Genomic DNA, 20,448 nt, shown 5'->3' with positions numbered 1-20,448 from the left:
GTGATCTGCCTTGACCCCGCAGGATTCCTGAGGTTGATCCACTGATTATGGCCCCTTCAGGACCCTCATACTGACTTAAAAAAAAATGGTTTTTGAAGAAGCTTGTGGCATAGCACTTCACTGATGAGCATATTAGCATAACAGGAATTTTGTTTTAGAAAAATTAATAAATCAGAAGACTATAAGCAAACAAAATGTAAAGACTCTGTCATAAGTGACTGCTACACCATGGGTCCAATTACAACACCATTTAGCTATTTTAACATCACTTGATGTAGAAAGAAAAACTGCTGGCAGTATTTCAAACCCCACTCCCACTATTGAGATGGTATTTCAAGTTTCTGGCTAAAGATTCATGCGCGGTTGCTCCTGTTAGACCATCAGTCATTTTGTGCCATTATGGACTGAAGTTATTAGCTTTTAACACTTCTTCGTAATTAGATCAGCATAGTTTTCTGTTGCAAGGCAACAAATCAATAAGTCAGCTGAAGGAAATATTTCCCCCCTCAGGCAACATATAAATAGCCTATTAGCCTCAAATGTCTTTGAAGTAAATTGCTTGAAGTTTACTGTCAAATTAAAATTCCTCCAATTTGTTGAGACTCTATCATAGGTTTGTTTACACTTAATGCTACAGTAGTTATAACTCAGCTATTTGTTTAGCTATATTTTTCTCATTCAGGTCCCTCTCTTGTTAAAATGGAACAACTGTCTACCCGCTAAAGAGAAAGCTAAGAAGCTATCATTACAAAATGTAAGAATACGAGTCAAAAAAGTCATGTTCACCCAAGTCACTTAGCTCAAAAGTATTATTTGTAAATATGTTGTCCATTACATTAACTTATCTTTCTAAAATTTCACTGAGAAGACACTCTAAAAATGCAGTTAATGAAAGACAAACCATGATTCTGGAAATCATTAAGGGAAGTGGTGTAAGGATAAAAGAGTTTGACAACTAAAAAAAAGTCTGACAACTAACAATATCCTTTACTGGATGTTCCAGTTGTTAGAATCATATATGGTAATTAACACTTTGGCATTCAGTTTCGCAAATCAGTCTTCTGTGAGTTTGGCTGCATTGACGGATTTCCCAAAGCCTTACCACTTTTGGTGAATTTACAGCATTGGATTTCCAATTGTTCAAAGCTAAAAGCTAAAACCTACCAGGAACCCACCAAGAGACAGATGCTGAATTAAACCCCTATCAAAAACATTTAGCCAAACACTTTCCTATTTCAAAACAATGACTAATTCTAGACACCAAGGGACCAAGAGCCAGTATGAAGAAAAGCTGTGCAGTGATCACAGGATACTCCAGCTGGAAAGAACCATAGCTTGGTTTTGGGGAAAGCCGGATTTTAGACAATCCCTAACTCTCCGTATTGAACATATTGCTAAGATTCTTACTTGATAACTTTTTTTCATAAGTATAATAAATATATTGGCTATCTCTGTTTTTCAGGGATGGGGTTTCAAAATGAGAAAAAAAATGTCACCAATATGTAGTACAAGAGGACAGTAAAAATCAAGAAGAAAGCATTTTCTCCTAGGGTTTCTTACTATGTGGAACTCAATGCATCTCAAAATAAAACCCTCCATCCTCTTCCCCATCTCTAAAATCCTGGCTTATCTTCCCAGCAAATCTATTTTCTTCAATGGTGTGTGTCATTATTCTTCTGTCAAATAGGCACAAATTCTTAAAGCTGTCTTTCTCCTTTCTTCTTCTTTATATACCAACTCAATTTATCATGAAGTCCTATCAATAGTTCAAAATAATTCATCTCTGTTCTTCCTTATTTCCTCTGCTAGGTTCCTAACCTAAGCCTTCATCAAGACATCCCTGAGCATAGAACATAACGTAATAATAGATCACATAACTTACTGGTTTTATTCATTACCATAATGTAAATGTTCCAAGTTTACAGTTTTTTCTTGTTTCCTCCACTGAAAAATCTATTTCTTTGGGACTGGAACCTGGTAACCATGAAATCAGAAGAAATCTTAGGGTTGATTCAGATAGGGTGTGATTACATTTAGATAACATATTTTGGACTTACTACAGAGGCTACTTTTCTAAATCAAGTCTTATATCTGCCAAATGCAGAGTTTCTTCCTCTTTTCTTTTTTTTTTTAAGTTTAATTGGAGTATAGTTGATTTACAATGTTGTGTTAGTTTCAGGTGTACAGCAAAGTGAGTCAGTTATACATACACATATATCAATTGTTTTTCAGATTCTTTTCCCATATAGGTTATTACAGAGTATTGAGTAGAGTTCCCTGAGCTATACAGTAGGTCCTTGTTGCTTATTTATTTTGTACATAGTAGTGTGTGCTATCCCAAACTCCTAATTTATCCCAAACTCCTAATTTATCCCTCCCCCCAGTGTTTCCCCTTTGGTAACCATATGTTTTTTTTGAAATCTGTGAGTTTGTTTCTGTTTTGTAAATAAGTTCATTTGTCTCATTTTTTTAGATTCCGCATGTAAATGGTATCATATGGTATTTGTCTTTCTCTGTCTGACTTACTTCACTTAGTATGATAATCTCTAGTTGCATCCATGTTGCTGTGCAAAATGGCATCATTTCATTCTTTTTTCTGGCTGAGTAATATTCCACTGTATATATGCACCACATCTTCTTTATCCATTCCTCTGTCGATGGACATTTTGGTGGCTCCATGTCCTGGCTATTGTAAATAGTGTATTATATTACAAATACAGTACTATCTTAGTTGCTGAGTGCTTCAAAGTTCTGGAGCTGGAGGATCCATGTCTCGGATAATCCACTCCCTTCATGGCTGTTGGCAGGAGGCCTCAGTTCTTCCCGTGGGGCTACATGGGCTGCTTGAGAATCTTCATAACATGGTGGGTGACTGGTTCCTGCCAGAGTGAACAGTCCAAGCAAACAAGGCAGAGCCAGGATGTCTTTTATGATCTGTCTTTGGAAGTCACACATCATCATCTCATTGGTTTCCCAGGGGTCAGCCCCACTTAATGTGGAAGAGGATTACACAACGGTGGGGATACCAAGAGGCAGGGACTATTGAAGGCCATTTAGGAGGATGGGTACAACGTCAATAAGGAACTTTCATGTGCGTGTGTTGCGGTCATCAAACAGTTTTGTGGGTCACTACTTCATTCTACAATTTCCCAGATTACAAATGTATCCTTGATTACAAGAGTAACTTCTAGATTGGAAATTGTCTAGAAGTGTCTAGAAAAACACTAACCTAAAGCTTTGTACGTAGAATCAGAGCGATAAAAATGGAACCAATTACTCGCATTCAGATACTCTAGACAAGTCATTTGAATAAATGGCTACAACAGATTTTCTCCCCAGTCCCACATGCTTATATTTATTTATATACCTTCTCATCTTGTTTCTTATAGGACGGCAGAAAATCTATAGATTTATAGACCATCATCACGGGTCCTGTTTTCAGCTCACCTCTTGAGTTTGAGACCTTAGGTAAACTGCAGATTCAATTTCAGTTTTAATAACCTCATCTTTGCCACTCAAAGTGTGGCCCAAGGACCAGCAACATCATCACCATCTTGGAATTTATTAGAATTTCAAGTTGGCGAGCCTCACTGTAGACCCCCTAAATTAGAATCTGTGTTTTTAACAAGACGAGAGGTGATTTGCTTAGGGATTGTTTATCTAGGAACTACTTCACAGACTGAAAGCTGTTACGTCACATTTTTTACGTCTCTAAAGAAAAACACCTATCGGGACTCTGTCAGAAGTCTCAGAACACTGTTGACTGAGTGGCATCACTATGACCTCACCTGCTGGACAGCCTCCTTTTGCTTTTCCCAGGGAAAAAACAAAGACTCATTGCCATTTCTCTCTGTAAAATCTAAGTATGCAGATAAACAGAGTTGATTGTGGGGAATACATCTTTTCATTTTTTTTTCGTTTTCTCCTAATGTACTGAATACAAAGTGCATTAGGCTCAAAATTAATGTTATGGTGAAAATCTTACTACAAAAGTACACAAGATAAAATCGCAATTCTCATCGGATAGTACAGGTCTCCCAACTCCCACCATGACTGTGGGCAAACTGTCACCTCATTCTTAGTCTCACTTGTCTCATGAGTAGAATATGGGTCAAAAGAGTAACTAAACAAGTTTTTCTTTTTACATTTTTTTGCACTTTTACCGTCAGCAACATGTATGGATTTTAAACGCATGGCATGATGAGTTTTAACAAACATATACCCCTGTGTAACCCCCAACCAATTAAAATATGGAACACGTCCAACACCCAGAAAATTCCCTAGGGCCCCTTTTAGTCAATCCTACCCTTTGGAAGGGATGGATAGAGAGAAGTTTTCTAGATAATACTCCAGAAATTAGAGCTGCAGGGGACTTCAGTTTAGCAATGAAAGGGCTGAAGTTTATCTGTGGTTTTGCACTAGTGAGTGCAGAGCTGAAAGCACAATGCAAGGTGATGATTTGATATATGTATACACTGCAAAATGATTACCACAATAAAGTTAGCTAATACATCCATCACCTCACATAGTAACCATCTTTATGTGCGTGTGTCGTTAAAGCTTTTAAGATTTCCCCTCTTAGCAACTTTCAAGTATATCATACAGCATTATTCATGACGGCTTTATTTTCAGGTAGAATCTCTCCAAGTGGCAAAGACAGCAACAGCAAACCTAGCCTTGCTTTCTTTAACTTAGCTACCCCAGTGGAACATTAGAACCTATTTCCTGATGGTTCCAGCAAGAGTCTCAGAATAATCTAGGTGGCCCTATTATGTCACAAATTCACCCACAAGGAAAAGGACGAGTTATTTATGTTTATCTGAAACACACTCAGTGAAACTTAACTTTACAAATTCAACTCAAAGAGGACTAAAACTTGGGCTCATTGTGTCTAATGGGGTACTGTTAATAAAACACATAATAATCTGACAAGCTTTATTTTATATGCCCAGAGCCCTGTGTTGAGTTGTTTAAGTTAAAAAAGAAATAGATGACAACTTTAACTCTTATCACCTGAGAGTTTATTACCTAGCAGGGAGGCAGGACTTAAATAAGAAATTAGAGAATATAAGACAATATACAGTGCTATGCAACACTGGAGAATTCAGATTAAAATAGATATGAGAATTTATTAAAGTTATTAATTAGTGTTGGTAAAGTATAATTGCTATATGGCCCAGCAATGCTACTCCTAGGTATTTACTCAAGAGAAATTAAATCATATATTCACAGAAGACTGGAACAGAAATACTTATAGCAGCTTTACTTGTGGAACAACAGATGAATGGATAAATAAATTGTGGTATAGTCATACATGGGAATTTTACTCTGCGATAAAAAGAGAATTATCTACTGACATGGATGAATATCAAAAACATTATGTTTAGATAAAGAAACAAGGCACAAAACACAACATACTATATGACTCCATTTAAATGAAATACTGGATAAGGCAACTAATTTATGGTGTATGATTACTTGAAGTTAAGAGGGAGGGATTGACTTTTAAGGGACATGAGGGAAACATCCAGAGTGATGAAAATATTCTATATCTTAACTGGTTACACAGGTATAAACATGTAAAAACTCATCAAACTGTACACTCAAAATGAGAGCATTTTAGTTTATTTAAATTACACTTCAATAAGTTGATTAAAATACTTAAAAGGGATTCATTTAGAGCAAAGGACCAATGTTAGTAGAGCAATCAAGAAGGTAATATATTAAGAGTTTGTCATTGAAAATAGTTGTGAATTATAGAATGTGAAAGAGAGAGAGAAAGAGGTGGTTAAATTGCCCGACATGATGTGATAAAAAGAACCTGTGTGCTCGATCCAAACACATCTTCTCTTCTAGATGCTGTCTTTGCCACTAGCTGGCAGGAAGGTGATCCCACTTCCATCACCTGTAAAATTGACCACAACCTACTTTGAAATATTAAGTGATATTAAATGTAAAGATTAAATGAAATTAAAAGGATCTGATGAAAAAGAAGAAAATCTAGTCAATGTATTAGAATAAGGACTATAATGAACAAGAAGTGATAGAAGATGATAGAGGATGGATGGATGGATAGACAGGTAGATAGATAGATAGATATAGAATGGAGATATATTATAGTTAATTTTGGCAAGAAGTACTGTCAAGCATAAGGAGGCAATTCTGTGCACAGAAGTGCATGCTTTGTGGAAATTCTTTGTTCAGAAAGACAAGGAAAAGGAGGCTACAGAATGATTTCAGTACTTTGACTGCAAAAGTAGTCACTGTCATAACAGGGGAATGTGAGGCAAAGATATTCACCAGGAGTAATTTATTCATTTCCCACTCCTGTCCCCACGATTCCTATTACAATAATGTCATAGTGAGACACATTAACAGTGACTAACGGTCTAACGCAAAGAGTGAGGTATCAGAGGGGTGGTCTTGAGTTTGTAGATACAAGAAAGTCTACTGACCCTGCACTGTGGAGAAGTACCACCTGATCTGTACCAGCCCCAGATGACCTGGTCATTTAATGTAAAGACATGACCTGTATGTCCAAATCATGTAATTCCTCATTACATGGACCAGCCACCTCGGGACCACCAGTAAGCTAGTTAGAAAGGTAGACCCTCAGGCTCCACCCACCAACTGCTGAATCAGGATTTGCATTTTAACAAGATCTGCAGGTAATTCCTGACTGCACCAAAGTCTGAGACCAAAACATCCTGATCCATTGATTCATGAAAGGAAACCCAGTACTGGAAGCAAGTAGAGTTTATTCTCCTGCTGTGGAGACTAGTTCTTAGGCCTGGAATTACTGACTCAGAAACTCTTCTAGGCTTTGGTTACCATCAAGAGCCCACTGAAAGGGGTAAAAAGAGTCAAAAGCCATAATGGGGGCAGCGGCCATCAAGAAGGCAAAAGAACAACGTTTGCCAAGATGCTCAGCTCACTAGTGTTTATAGATACATATTCGAGCAACATTGAGATGTTACTTCTCACCATTGGGCTGACAACATTTAAAAGAATATCAAATGTGGTAAAGCTATGGGAAAACTAGAACTATTTACATTTACATTGCTGGTGAGAATGAAGAGCATTCATTCATTCATTCATTTTGAAGAGCATTTCAGCATTAGCTAATCATAATCTAATGATTAACAAGCAATTGCATGCCTCAATAGCTACCCAGAGAAAACCCTGCACAAGTGCCCAAGGAAGGTTACATAAAGTTTGTTGCATGAGGTTACTACAGCACTGTTACAAACAAGGAAATATGAGGACAACCTAAGTGACATCCAAAAGAAGTCTAGTTAAAACAAAATATGGTATTTCTATACTCTGGAATACAAAAAACAAAACCAAAAAACCCCCCCCAAAAATCAAACGGTTAGAAAGATTGGGTAGTTCTAAGCAGATTCACATGAGGAGATTTCCAGGACATACCAGCAAGTTAACAAATTAAGTTGGAGAATAATGCATAAGCTATGATACCATATCTTTTTTTTTTAAGAAGACACATTTTTTAAATTGTGTATTTCTATAGAAGCAATTATGTACTTTGTACACACAGGTAGGGCACAAGACACAGGCAAATAACCAGAAGTATATATCCAAAAACTTTTACAGCTGTTATCTCTGGAGAGGAAGCTGGACCAGCAGATGATAGTATGGGGGAATTTTAATTGTGTGTGTGTGTAGTATTTGATTTTTGTTAGCAAAAATAATATATAAAATAACCTAAAGGAGAAATGTTTATATCAACCTAACGTGTTACTTAGTATTTTTTACTGAAGCTTCTGTAGAAAATCATGTTTTTCCCTGAAACTGACCTGTATACTCAATGTGAAAACCACAGTCTGCAGAATCATCATCGTTTTATGGGATGTTGTCTGGGTTTTCTAACTGGGAAGATGCTTTAACACCTTTACATATAAAAATAAAAATTTTGAAAAATGTTTCACTGTAAAACCTTGGCATTTGCTGTGTGCCTTACTATAAGTTATTGGTTATTTTCTTCCAAAAACGACTATTAACAAACACTTTGAATAGGTACAAGACTAACTTTTCTCAGAGATTTTAACATTTCCCCCCAAATTTAACATAGGCGTAAGCTGCCACACAACAGTATCTTGTTAAGTATGTTTCTACTCACAGCTGCCGGCATTACATCTACCTCCTGCCTGTGCCTGGGTCCACATGCTCTACCTTCCCTCCTGCTTTTGCACACATAACCTTGTTTAATTCCTACTGCAACTCTGTGATGCGCCTATTATTTTCCCCATTGCTAAGTGAGAAACAGAGACTCAGCAGGTTAATAATTTGCCCCAAACCAGGTTTTGTATACCAAACATCCTAAACAGTCTTCCAAATTGCTGTGCCCATCTACACTCCCACCAGCAGTTGATGAGTTTCACTTGTTCCACGTCTTTGCCAAGATTTTGTTTTATTTTTTTAATTTTTATTTTCTTTTATTTTTTGAAGTATTTTTCAAGGAATATTTTTGTTCGTTTTTTAAAATTTTTATTGAAGTATAATTGATTTGCAATGTTGTGTTAGTTTCATGTGTACAGCACAGTGACTCAGTTATACATATACACCTATCCACTCTTTTTTAGATTCTATTCCCATACAGGCCATTACAAAGTATTAAGCAGAGTCCCCTGTGCTGTACAGTAGGTCCTTATTCGTTATCTATCTTATATATAGTAGTGTGTATATGTCAATCCCAGTCTCCCAATTGATTCCTGCCCCTCCCCTTCCCCCCGCCTCCATAACCGTGTTTGTTTTCTACATCTGTGACTCTACTTTTGTTTTGTTAATAAGTTCATTTGTATCATTTTTTTAGATTTCGCATATAAGCAACACCATACGATATTTGTCTTTCTCTGTCTGACTTACTTCACTCAGTATTAAATTTTTAAATGTTATTGTGGGTGTAGAGTGGCTTCACCTTGTGGTTTTAATTTTCCTGTCTCCAGCACCTTATGAAATCGAGCACCTTTTCATGTTTATTGGCCATTGGATATGATCTCTTGTTAATTGCCTAGTCAAGTAATTTGCCCATTTTTCTAGCATTGTAACAGGTTATTTTATCTGGGAAAGACCTAGGACTCAGATTCTCCAACATGTACCCATTGGCAACATTCCTTTCCTGATTAATCATCTGCTTCCACTAATGTACAAGGTGTCCAAAATCTTCTACAGAAGACTTGAGTTCTGCCTACTGATAGGACTCAGACATATTCAAACATCTGATAGACAGAGGTGGCCACATGGGAGGAGAGACTACAGAAAGGGACAATGAGACTTGAGGATAAAAATTGCCCTAAAATATCTGGCACAATGGGAAAGAATCATGAACAGAGATTAAGAATCCAGGAAGAGGGTGGACTTGTGGTACAGTGGCATCTAATGCCTGAACTCACCCCAACTGTGGTGGAAAGTGTGCCCTGGTGAGAAGGGCTGCATCTGGGAAATAAAGACATTGATTGACTACTATAATACTTTTCAGGTAAAGCAACTTTACGGTGAGGGGTTTTTCCATCCTAAAGCAAACAAGCTACAAATTGAAGACTAGCGTTGTCCTCTTTTATCACACTATCTTGCCTATCAAGTGTCTCCAGCTTTAAACCACAGTGAAAAGACTGCAATTGCCCTCCAAATTTCATTTTGAAAATTTTCAAATATTGAGAAAAGTTGAAGGAATTTTATATTAAACACCCATATGCCCACTGCCTAGAGCCTGCAATTAATATTTTACACTATTTGCTTTAGCACACAGCTATCCATCCATTAATACATCTTACTTTTGGAGGCATTTCAGAGTACCTTGATGACATCAGTACACTCCCCCAAATACCTGAGTATGCACATCACTAACCAGAGGGCCAGTATTGCAATTTTACCAATACAAGGCAAGAGAAATTTCCAGTTCCCCAGCACATAGAGGGGATTAGTGGCTGAGATTTCTTTAAATGAGAAAGCCATCTCCCATGACATTAGAGGAAAGTACCCCCCAAAATAAAATAGCCATGGATTGCATTTTGCTTGCTATAAATTTTGTTTATTTTTAATTGGGATTGGGGGGGCAGGAAATAGTTCTTTTTTCCCCTGATATTCCTATATAATTATATCAACCCTCTCATTTTGTATATAAAATTCTGTCAATCCGGAAGTATAGGGACAAGTAGTTTTGAGAAACTTAAAGAACGCTTGTTTGCCCATTGAAGAGGCCAAAATATATCTAGTGATGCTTCTTTCAGGATTTTTTTTTTCTTTAATGTCCCAACTGTTTGCAAAGAGCCGTTATTTAGCCTCTCAAAGCTTGTTCCTTGTATGGATATTATAAGGCATTTATGCTTAAGTCATAAACTTTCATGAAGCTTCTTTTTTGCACTCTCATCTGCATTGTTTTATTCTGGGTATGGCTGAAAAAAGTCCTTTAAAGACATTACCAAAGCCTGAGGAAAATGTTTATTAGTACTCAAGGGTACCGGTGTTACACTAGTCATTTCATTTTCAGTTCGAGTATTTTAAACTAATTTGTGCAGAACTAATTTTTGTGTTCCCTAAAGAGTTTTCCTAATTAATCTGGGGAAAGAGGCACTTCCATTGACACAATTCAATGTTATAGGAAAAGTTGATGTCACTTTGAAACTCATAAATGATAAGAAAGATGAGCTGAAGCAAAAGTAAGTAATTAGGGCTCAAAACGAGGTTCCCTCATCTCAACCTTAGCCTCAACTAGAAGTGCAGACACATGGTTGCTGAAATAAGCTACCTTCAAACCAAGGGTCTATGTTTCATCGTTCTGGATATTAGGTAATTCTTATTTTTATACAAAGGTATAATAGTGCATAACACAGAGTTTCAAATACTTGGCTTCCAAATGTTCTCAAATAAAAGAATGAACCTATTTCTACTGGAAACCAGAAACCAATCATTTGGTAGAAAGCAAATTATTCAACCTGTCTGATGGGGGCTTCATGGGATGCTGGAAGAAGTCTCAAGGCTCTAGAGGCCATGTGAAGCTAAAAACAAAGGCAATTAAGCTGGGTCTAGACCTATGTTATGGCTAAATTTCCAATTCCAAAAGGTGACGTCCAAGAAGAGAGACATGTCTATTGTGTTCTGTTTGATTTTCATTTGTTTGACGGAGAATAACTTTGACAAGCCTAAGAATGGAATTCCCTCTCACCTAGAAATGAAAGAAAATTTATATCAGGGAATAAACTCTGATCCAGCAATCGTTAAGTAGCGGGGTGACCTTTGGAAAGACACTTCATCTTTCTGGGCACTAGTTTCAGCTTCTAAAAAATTAAGCTTCTGAACTCTAAAACTGCTATCATCCCTTCCAGCCCTGATTTTCTACAATAACACTTAACAATACCTTTAAGCTCAAATAATTTACATTTTAGTGCTGAACCTGTAAGAGACCAATTCGTAGCATTATAACTAATAAAACAAAGACAAAAGAAGTGGCAGTCTGGTGAACAATCATAACGATAAATATTTTAAATTCCAATCAGGCTGCACAATTTATGAAGAGCTTTGATGCTTATTATTTCAGTGTCGTTTCTTAGTTTCCTAAGACTATATGACTTGCAAGAAATAGGTCCAAACCAATCATTTGATTCAAGAAACACTGTATTAGACTCACAGATACAGAGAACAGACTTGTGGTTTGCCAAGGGGGCATGGGGTTGGGGGAAGGAAGTGTTGGGAGTTTGGGATTAGCAGAGGCAAACTATTATATAGAGAATGGATACACAACAAGGTCCTACTGTACAGCACAGGGAACTACATTCAGGATCCTACGATAAACCATAATGGAAAAGAATATGAAAAAGATTGTATATATATGTATAACTGAGCCTCTTTGCCATACAGAAGAAATTGACACAACATTGTATTTCAACTATACTCCAAAAATTCTTTTTAATTTAAAGAATAAAAAAAAAAAAGAAACACTGTATTATCCATGAAAATTTGCTACCTTTGTGATCATTTTGAAGGAAGAGTGCATAGCATTGGATGTCAATGTCCAAATTTGACATTAAACTGAGCTTTTTTTTTTTTTTTAGTAAATTTATTTATTTATTTATTTTGGGCTGTGTTGAGTCTTCTTTTCTGTGCGAGGGCTTTCTCTAGTTGCAGCGAGCGGGGGCCACTCTTCATCGTGGTGCGCGGGCCTCTCACTGTCGCGGCCTCTCTTGTTGTGGAGCACAGGCTCCAGACGTGCAGGCTAAGTAGCTGTGGCGCACGGGCTTAGTTGCTCCATGGCACGTAGGATCTTCCCAGAGCAGTGCTCGAACCCGTGTTCCCTGCATTGGCAGGCAGAGTCTCAACCACTGCGCCACCAGGGAAGCCCTCTGCCCATTTTTTAATTGGGTTTTTTTTTTGATATTGTGTTGTATAAGGTGTTTATATATTTTGGATATTAACCCCTTATAAGTCATATCATTTGCAAATATTTTCTCCCATTCAGTAGGTTGCCTTTTTATTTTGTTGACAGTTTCCTTTGTTGTGTAAAAGCTTTTAAGTTTTATTAGGTGCCATTCATTTAGTTTTGCTTTTGTTTCTTTTGCCTTAGGAAACAGACTCACAAATATAGAGAACAAAATAGTGGTTACCAGTGGGGAGAGGGAAGCGGGGGACAAGAGAGGGGTATGGGATTAAGAGATACAAACTACTATGTATAAAATAGAGAAGCAACAAGGATATATTATACAGCACAGGGAAATATAGCCATTATTTTGTGATAACTTTAAATGGAGTATAATCTATTAAAATACTGAATCATTATGTTGTACACCTGAAACTAATGTAATATTGCAAATTAACTATACTTCAATTAAAAATAAACAACTGAACTGGTTTGCAGGGCAGAAATAGAGACACAGATGTAGAAAACAAACATATGGACACCAAGGGGGGAAAGTGGTGGGGGCGGATGGTGGTGATGGGATGAATTGGGAGATTGGGATTGACATATATACACTAATATGTATAAAATGGACTAGTAAGAACCTGCTGTATAAAAAAATAAATAAAACAAAATTCAAAAAATAAAAAGAAAGAACAACTGAATTCTTGAGTCTTGGGGATTAAATTGCTGTCAAAGTAGAGGACCAATTGGATGGTGTAATTCATTCACTGCCAGGAAAAATTGCTACATTTTCTGAATGTCATGCCATGCTTTCCTCAAGCAGTTACTCCTCTGTAGTCCATTTACCCTACTGAGGATGCAAAGGGACCTTTGGGCTTGTCAAAATAGCTCTCAAAATCACAACCAAGGGCCACTTTTCATCAAAAGAACATAACTAGCACAAAGTTTTAAAAACAGTGGGTGCTCGGTAGATATGAACTAACTTTTATTTCCTCCATCATGGGTTGAAAAAGCATTAAAAAGTCTAGTCTAGATAGGATGCTGGTTTCCCTCAAAACAGAAGGAAAGCGAAATTTAAAACACAGGTAATTGTCTGTTTTAGCTCTTGTAGACTATAAAACCTCACATCTAATTTGGGTCTCTGCTGATTATATTAAAGCATGCTTTTCTCTGAACACTCCACCAAGGTGTCAGGAACTGGACACTCTGAATTTTCAAAGAGTGACTATTTTTATATTTCTTTCTTTCTGCCTTTCCAAATAGTGCTATTCATTTTTTCAAGCAATTCTCTTCATAAATGTCCCTAAACTCCCATGCAACAAAGAAATGACAGTGAGTCAGGGGGTTATGTCTGCCCACGGCAGAATAACCGTAGAATTATCAGTGACAAAAAGACCAGAATGAAAATTACATAAGATCATGGCCCTAACACACAAGTGGGCTTCTAGGCAAACGTTCATACACTCATTCAAAAAATATTTATTGTGGACTTATTCTGTGGGTGGCACTAGAGAAATAATAGTGAACAAAAAATAGATATGGTCCTCATTCTCATGGCAATTATTGTTTAGGAGGGAAGATCGAGCAGTAGCATTAATGGATATAAACTAAGACAAATGCCATGAAAGAAAAGGAATATAGTTCTATCAGAGCATATCATAAAACCATCTGATTAAAGCCTTTATTAAAGAATACAGCCAAGGACATACGATACAGCGATTCCACTCCTGGGCATACACTCAAACAAAACTCTAATTCAAAAAGATACTTACACCCCAATGTTCACTGCAGCACTATTCACAATAGCCAAAGACATGGAAACAACCTAAATGTCCATTGACAGATGAATGCCTAAAGAAGATGTGGTACATATATACAGTGGAATACTACTCAGCCATAAAAAAGAATGAGATAATGCCATTTGCAGCAACATGGATGGAACTAGAGATTATCATACTAAGTGAAGTCAGTCAGAGAAAGACAAATACCGTATGTTATCACTTATATGTAGAATCTAAGATATAATACAAATCAACATATCTAAGAAAGAAAAACAGACTCACAGACATAGAGAACAGACTTGTGGTTGCTGAGGGGGAGGGGAGGTAGGAGAGGGAAGGAGCAGGAGTTTGGGATGAGCAGATGCAAACTACTACATATAGAATGGATAAACAACAAGGTCCTACTGTATAGCACAGGGAACTATATTCAATATCCTCTGATAAACAATAGTGGAAAAGAATATGAGAATATATATATATACATATATATATACACATACATATGGATATATATCGTTATATATATCTGAGTCACTTTGTTGTACAGCAGAAATTAATACAACACTGTAAGTCAACTATACTTCAATAAAAATTTTTTTTCAAAAAAGAATAAAGGCAAGGAAATCATTTAAATGATTAACCATGGTGTCCATCCTGAATGGTTGTTCCATTTTTCCCTCTCAACATATGGTTGGATTTAAAATGTAAGGAATAATGTGAAGAAAGGCCCTCCACCTGCCCCTGCCAGGGTTTGATGGGTGGAATGACTGAATGAATGAAGTCCTACATTATCTCTGTCAGGATTCCCCTGAAGGGACTCAGCTCGCAGCTCACTGCAACCTTCCAGTTGCCTTCTGTTAACCCTGAGATCTCTCTGTATGATGGGCCATGAGAGGTGATCCTTTACTGACCACACACTAGTATGACTTTAAACAGTCTCTCACTCATCTCTAGTCTACACTTAATCAATAAGAATAGCTCCCAAATAAGGAAGTGCCAATCATTTTTACCTGCATTATCTCATCACCATTTCACAGATGCAGAAATTGAGTCTCAAAAGATTAAGCAAACTTGTCCAAGAATACACAACTAGTAAATGTCAGAGCAAGACTCCTAATGAAGCCATTCTCCCAAGGAGAACAGTATCCTGTTTCCCTAACTAAATATTTCCAGATAACGAGAATTGCATTGTATGCCCATACATACTCTCCTGATGCAATATCTGAATATGCTAAGTAGAGTCTTCCTCTTGGATCCAAAAGATCACTATTAAAATGATGGTCACTTGATACAGTGTTTCCCACCATCTGATACCAAGACTGCGTTGGGATCACGTGGATTAAAGTTGAGGAGGCTGGGACTTTAAGCTTCTCTCGTCCCCCAGTTCCACCACCACCTCCTATCAAAATTCCGTTGCAGTAGCTTTAGGTAGAGTCTGATCACTTGCAGTTTTAATAACTTGTTAAGTTTTTTTTCTGCACGTTGAAGTTAAGCTTTCTTTTGCACACTGAAGTTACTCAGCAGGACTCAATTCTCGCCAAACCAATCTAAAAGAGTACTGCATTCAGTTCATTTATTAGTAAAGATGAATCTACCTTATTATGAAAACCACAAATGCGAGGATGTCGAACACAAACCAATTATATTGACAGGGTACGGGAGTCCAGAGGTCAGTGTTTGAGGAGGATGCTTAAGTGCTTTTTTTTTTTTTTTTTTTGCGGTACGCGGGCCTGTCACTGTTGTGGCCTCTCCCGTTGCGGAGCACAGGCTCCGGACGCGCAGGCTCAGCGGCCATGGCTCACGGGCCCAGTCGCTCCGCGGCACGTGGGATCTTCCCGGACCGGGGCACGAACCCGCGTCCCCTGCATCGGCAGGCGGACTCTCAACCACTGTGCCACCAGGGAAGCCCGTTTAAGTGTTTTTTATGTGCGATGGCACAACAAGCTTTGCCTCTGAATGTGACCTATTCATGCCCTGCCTGCCCCCAGCCATTTCTTCAAGAAGGCGAGATTTAATTCCCCACATCTGGTAAGCTGCTTCTGCCACTTGATGGAAACCCCTTAAAAGGCAGAGGATGCAAATGCCCTCTGAAGATGAGTGCTACGATAATCACAGACAGCTAGGATTCCACTCTCAGGGCAAGATATGAGAGCCTGACCGACAGCAACATTCTTAGCCACCAGCGTTCCTCCCGCTGTGCTCACATGTATTTTCCAAGATGCAGTGTAGCCGCCAATGCTGAACCCCAAGACAGCTTCTTCGACAGCAAAAGCACCTCCCTGGCTGTGACTCGGGAGAAAGTTTCCTTTCTTCCCTGAACTTTGCCCCACCAAGCAACGCAGGTGACTTGGAATTTCTCCAGTTAATTCTTTTTTTGAAAGCATCTATGAAATACTTTGCAAAATGGTTCATAAATGGTGTGAGAGTGTGAAAGCCGATGTGATTTCTCAGCCCCTGGTATAAAGGAGAGTGAATCCAGAGGTGCAAGAGGAGACACAAACTAAAGCAACCGTGCAGGGCAGATCTTAAATCTAAGGAGACCATGTGCAAACCTGGGCTTCACTGGACACGTTGACAGGCTTTGGCATCATCACCACCAGTTTTGCTGCTGTTGCCCAAAGAGCTTGACCCCCCAACCAGAGAATGACTGAGGATTGAGATTTGACAGTCACCTCGATGGCTTCTCCCTGTCCCTGTATGAAATGGATATTCTCTCCAAATGGTCGACAGGGTCCAAAGAGGTCAACGGGAGCACTGACCCATACAGACCTTGTCATTCACCTTGGACAGGCATGTGGTCCTGGGGACCTCTGGGTGGGGAGAGGGGTAGGAAGCAGCCTCACGTTGCTCTGAGCAGCAGTGATGACCTCTGTTTATACGCTTCTGTACCAGATTTTCTGAGAAGAGCCCAGGCTGCCAACTGCCTCACGGGTGAGTGAGCCATTCTTCTGGTAAATGGAAGGGTCCTTTTTCATTTGAGTTTTTGCACTTTAAAAGAATTTATTACTCTTAAAATAGGTAACTAGGGCTTCCCTGGTGGCGCAGTGGTTGGGGGTCCGCCTGCCGATGCAGGGGACACGGGTTCATGCCCCGGTCCGGGGGAATCCCACATGCCGCGGAGCGGCTGGGCCTATGAGCCGTGGCCGCTGAGCCTGCGTGTCCGGAGCCTGTGCTCCACAGCGGGAGAGGCCACAACAGTGAGAGGCCCGCGTACCACAAAAAAAAAAAAAAAAAAGGTAACTAATAAGGACCTACTGTACAGCACAGGGAACTCTTCTCAGTACTCTGTAATGACCTATATGGGGAAAGAATCTAAAAAAAGAGTGGAGATATGTGTATGTGTAACTGATTCACTTTGCTGTACACCTGAAACTAACACAACATTGTGAATCACCTATACTCTAATAAAAATTTTAATAAAAGAATTTATTACTCTTAAGAGCCAAAGTGTTTAGACCAGGACCTCCCTGACAGTGTATTCAATCTAATCCAATTTAATAAAAATATCTTGATTCCTTATGATGGCCAGATCCTGGAGACCTTCTGATTCTCAAAATACTGTGTGCCTCAGAATCACCTGGAGGGCTTGTTAAAACACAGAAGGCTGCGTCCCACCCCCAGACTTGCTGATTCAGTAGGTCTGGGATGAGACCCAGAAATGGTATTTTTAACAAGCTTCCAGGGAATGCAGATGCTGCTGGTGTGGAAACCATAGTTTGAGAACCACTGCCATGGGTGGCTAAAACACAGCCCTCAGTTCAAAAGGTTTAGTACAAGATACAGTTAATCCAAACACAAGATAGTTTGTGTGCCTGGCATGTCACAGGTGTTCAATGGTTAGTTGTTGAATGGATGAACAAATAAATGAATGAAAATATAGGAGGGATAGAGCATGTGAGAACATGGAAGGGGGCATTCATTTTGGCTACAGTGCACCATTGGAAGAAAGAGGGAGAACCTCGTTGCCCTGCGCTTTGAAGGTCAGATAGGATTTGTACAGAGAAATGGTTCAGAAGAGGTCTCCAAGCTAAGAGAACAGCAAGGCAAGGGCACGGAGGAGGGAAAGGAGCTGTGTATGGTGGCGAGTGAGGAACCGCCAGGTGGGCATGGATGATGGCACCCGGCCTCTGCCTTGCCTCTGCAGCAGAAGCCACTCTGCTACTGGCGCTCCTTCCCCTACATACCTGGAAAGTAGCTACTTCTTTCACTACTTCTCTGCCCTTTTATGCTCACTGCTCTTTCCTCTTCGGACAATCTGACCATCCCTTCTATGAAGAGCCTTTGGGACTGTGGCAGATGCCTCTGGGGCACCATCACATCCATTCAGCCCACCTCTTGCATCTGGACAGTGGTAGTAGAGGGCTCCATGCACATAACAGAGAATTACATCAAGTACGTCTCACAGCTTCTCTCTACTTCTCTGTCTCAGGCTTCCTCCGAAGTTCAGAAAATGTGCCATCCCCAATTCAGGAGCAGCCGGAACGACAGGGCAGTTTACCCTCGCGGGGGCCACCATTAAAATATGGGAAAGAGGATTCGGTGGGTCCTTGACCCAGGGTCTCGTTCTTTGGAGGTAGGCTTCCTTGTGCTGGGGGATGAAACCCAAGTGCCACAGTGGTAACCACGCCAGCAGCACATCCTTTATTTATTACTCTTATTGTTGTTGGCTTATCTTTCTCCCCTGTCTCACTCCACCTCTATTTCAACCCTGTTTCCTGGGATCATCTCCCAAATAAACTATCTGCATTGAGATCCTTGTGGCAGAAACCCAAACTGATATGTGACACACAGCTCAGTCCCAGCTACGATTTCCTTAAATCCTCATCCAAGGTCACAGGCAACGTTTCAGGAGCAATGGCCCCCAGCACAGTGATTTGCAAATAGCAGAATGTATATTAGCCAGTTTTCCTTGAGATTCCAAAGGTGTTCACAGCTCTAAAGACAAAACAGGTGGCTTTCAATCTGAGTGACAAATTTACTTACTTAAAATCAACTTGATTTTTGTGACTTTGGTCTTGTCATTTTAAATGAGGGCAACCTCCCGGATAATCTGGAAGTTCCAAACTGTTGTCCCACGGTGATGTCCAAATGAGTCTTATGATGTCAGAAAGGGGATGGAAAACTATCTGTGTTGCATGTGAGTGGACACACTTGTTACCTGTGGGAGAAGGACATGTCTCCAACCCCAGCAAAGCTCCAGGAACAGAAAACTGAGCCCTCAGCTGGGAGGTTGGAAACAGCAAAAGAAGGTCACAGGAAAGGCACACACAGCCTCACCTATGATCTACTCCAAGCACCAGATTCAAAGTGGAAACCTGATTTTGTGATCTGTGTGTTTTGTTTCATTCTGTTTTTCACAAATGCACGGGGCTATTTAGCAGCAGGCAGATTCCAAAACTCCTTTTAAGGAGGATGAGAGCAGAGGCTTTAGTGGGGGGAAAATGAATGGTCACCAGCATGAATATTTCCTCATTCACTCCCAGTGCCGGGAGATCAGCATATACAAATCACACTGAGGCGGTGCCAGGACGAGGCTGCCCAGAGTTTGCAAGGTAGGAGGTTCCAGGAAAGCACTTGAAATTCCAGCCCCAACGTGATATGATTTGAAGACAGCTAGAAACTTTTACAGGCATTTGAGGGTCAAAAAAGCACTCTGAATTTCAGGTGTCTTTACTTTTTGCTAAAAGTATTGATAAATCACTGAAGATGCTGACTGGGAGATGACTTTACACAACCGTTCATTCTAATCTGAATCAATTCTCTCAGTGAAAGCCTGAGTTCTTCCCTTCCTTTGTTAATATTCTCAGAACTCTCCTCTCCTACATACGCAAAAACATCCCTTAATTATGAATTGGTCGGAATAAAAGGCAAGAGGATGAAAACTAGAATGGATGAAAGAGAAGGTATATGGGGAAGGTCCTAAACATCTTCCTTTATCTGAAGTAAAGAGCTTAGTTCTTTCAACATGATAATTTATGCCCCAAGTCCCTGTCCATCTAATATTTGTAGAGACCTTTCTATTTCATAATGTAATTCCACACGCAGTGTATCAACTGACCCTAGGAACTACCCCCTAAAAGTGGGCAGGACAGATATCTTCATCCCCTATTTTAGGGATAAGGGAACTGGGTTTCAAAGGGTTTAATTGCTCACCCCAAATCCTAAGGCTGGTTAATGACTTTGGACCAGAATCCAGGACTCAAGACTCTGTCTAGCACTTTCTCTGCTACACTGCACCTCCCAAGCCAAACGACAAATGCACTTCCACTTGGACAGTTTCCCCAGCAAGTCTTC

Source organism: Delphinus delphis, chromosome 4 (assembly GCF_949987515.2).
Source record: "Delphinus delphis chromosome 4, mDelDel1.2, whole genome shotgun sequence".
NCBI classification, from domain to species: domain Eukaryota; kingdom Metazoa; phylum Chordata; class Mammalia; order Artiodactyla; family Delphinidae; genus Delphinus; species Delphinus delphis.
Note: the sequence above shows the minus strand (reverse complement) of the source record.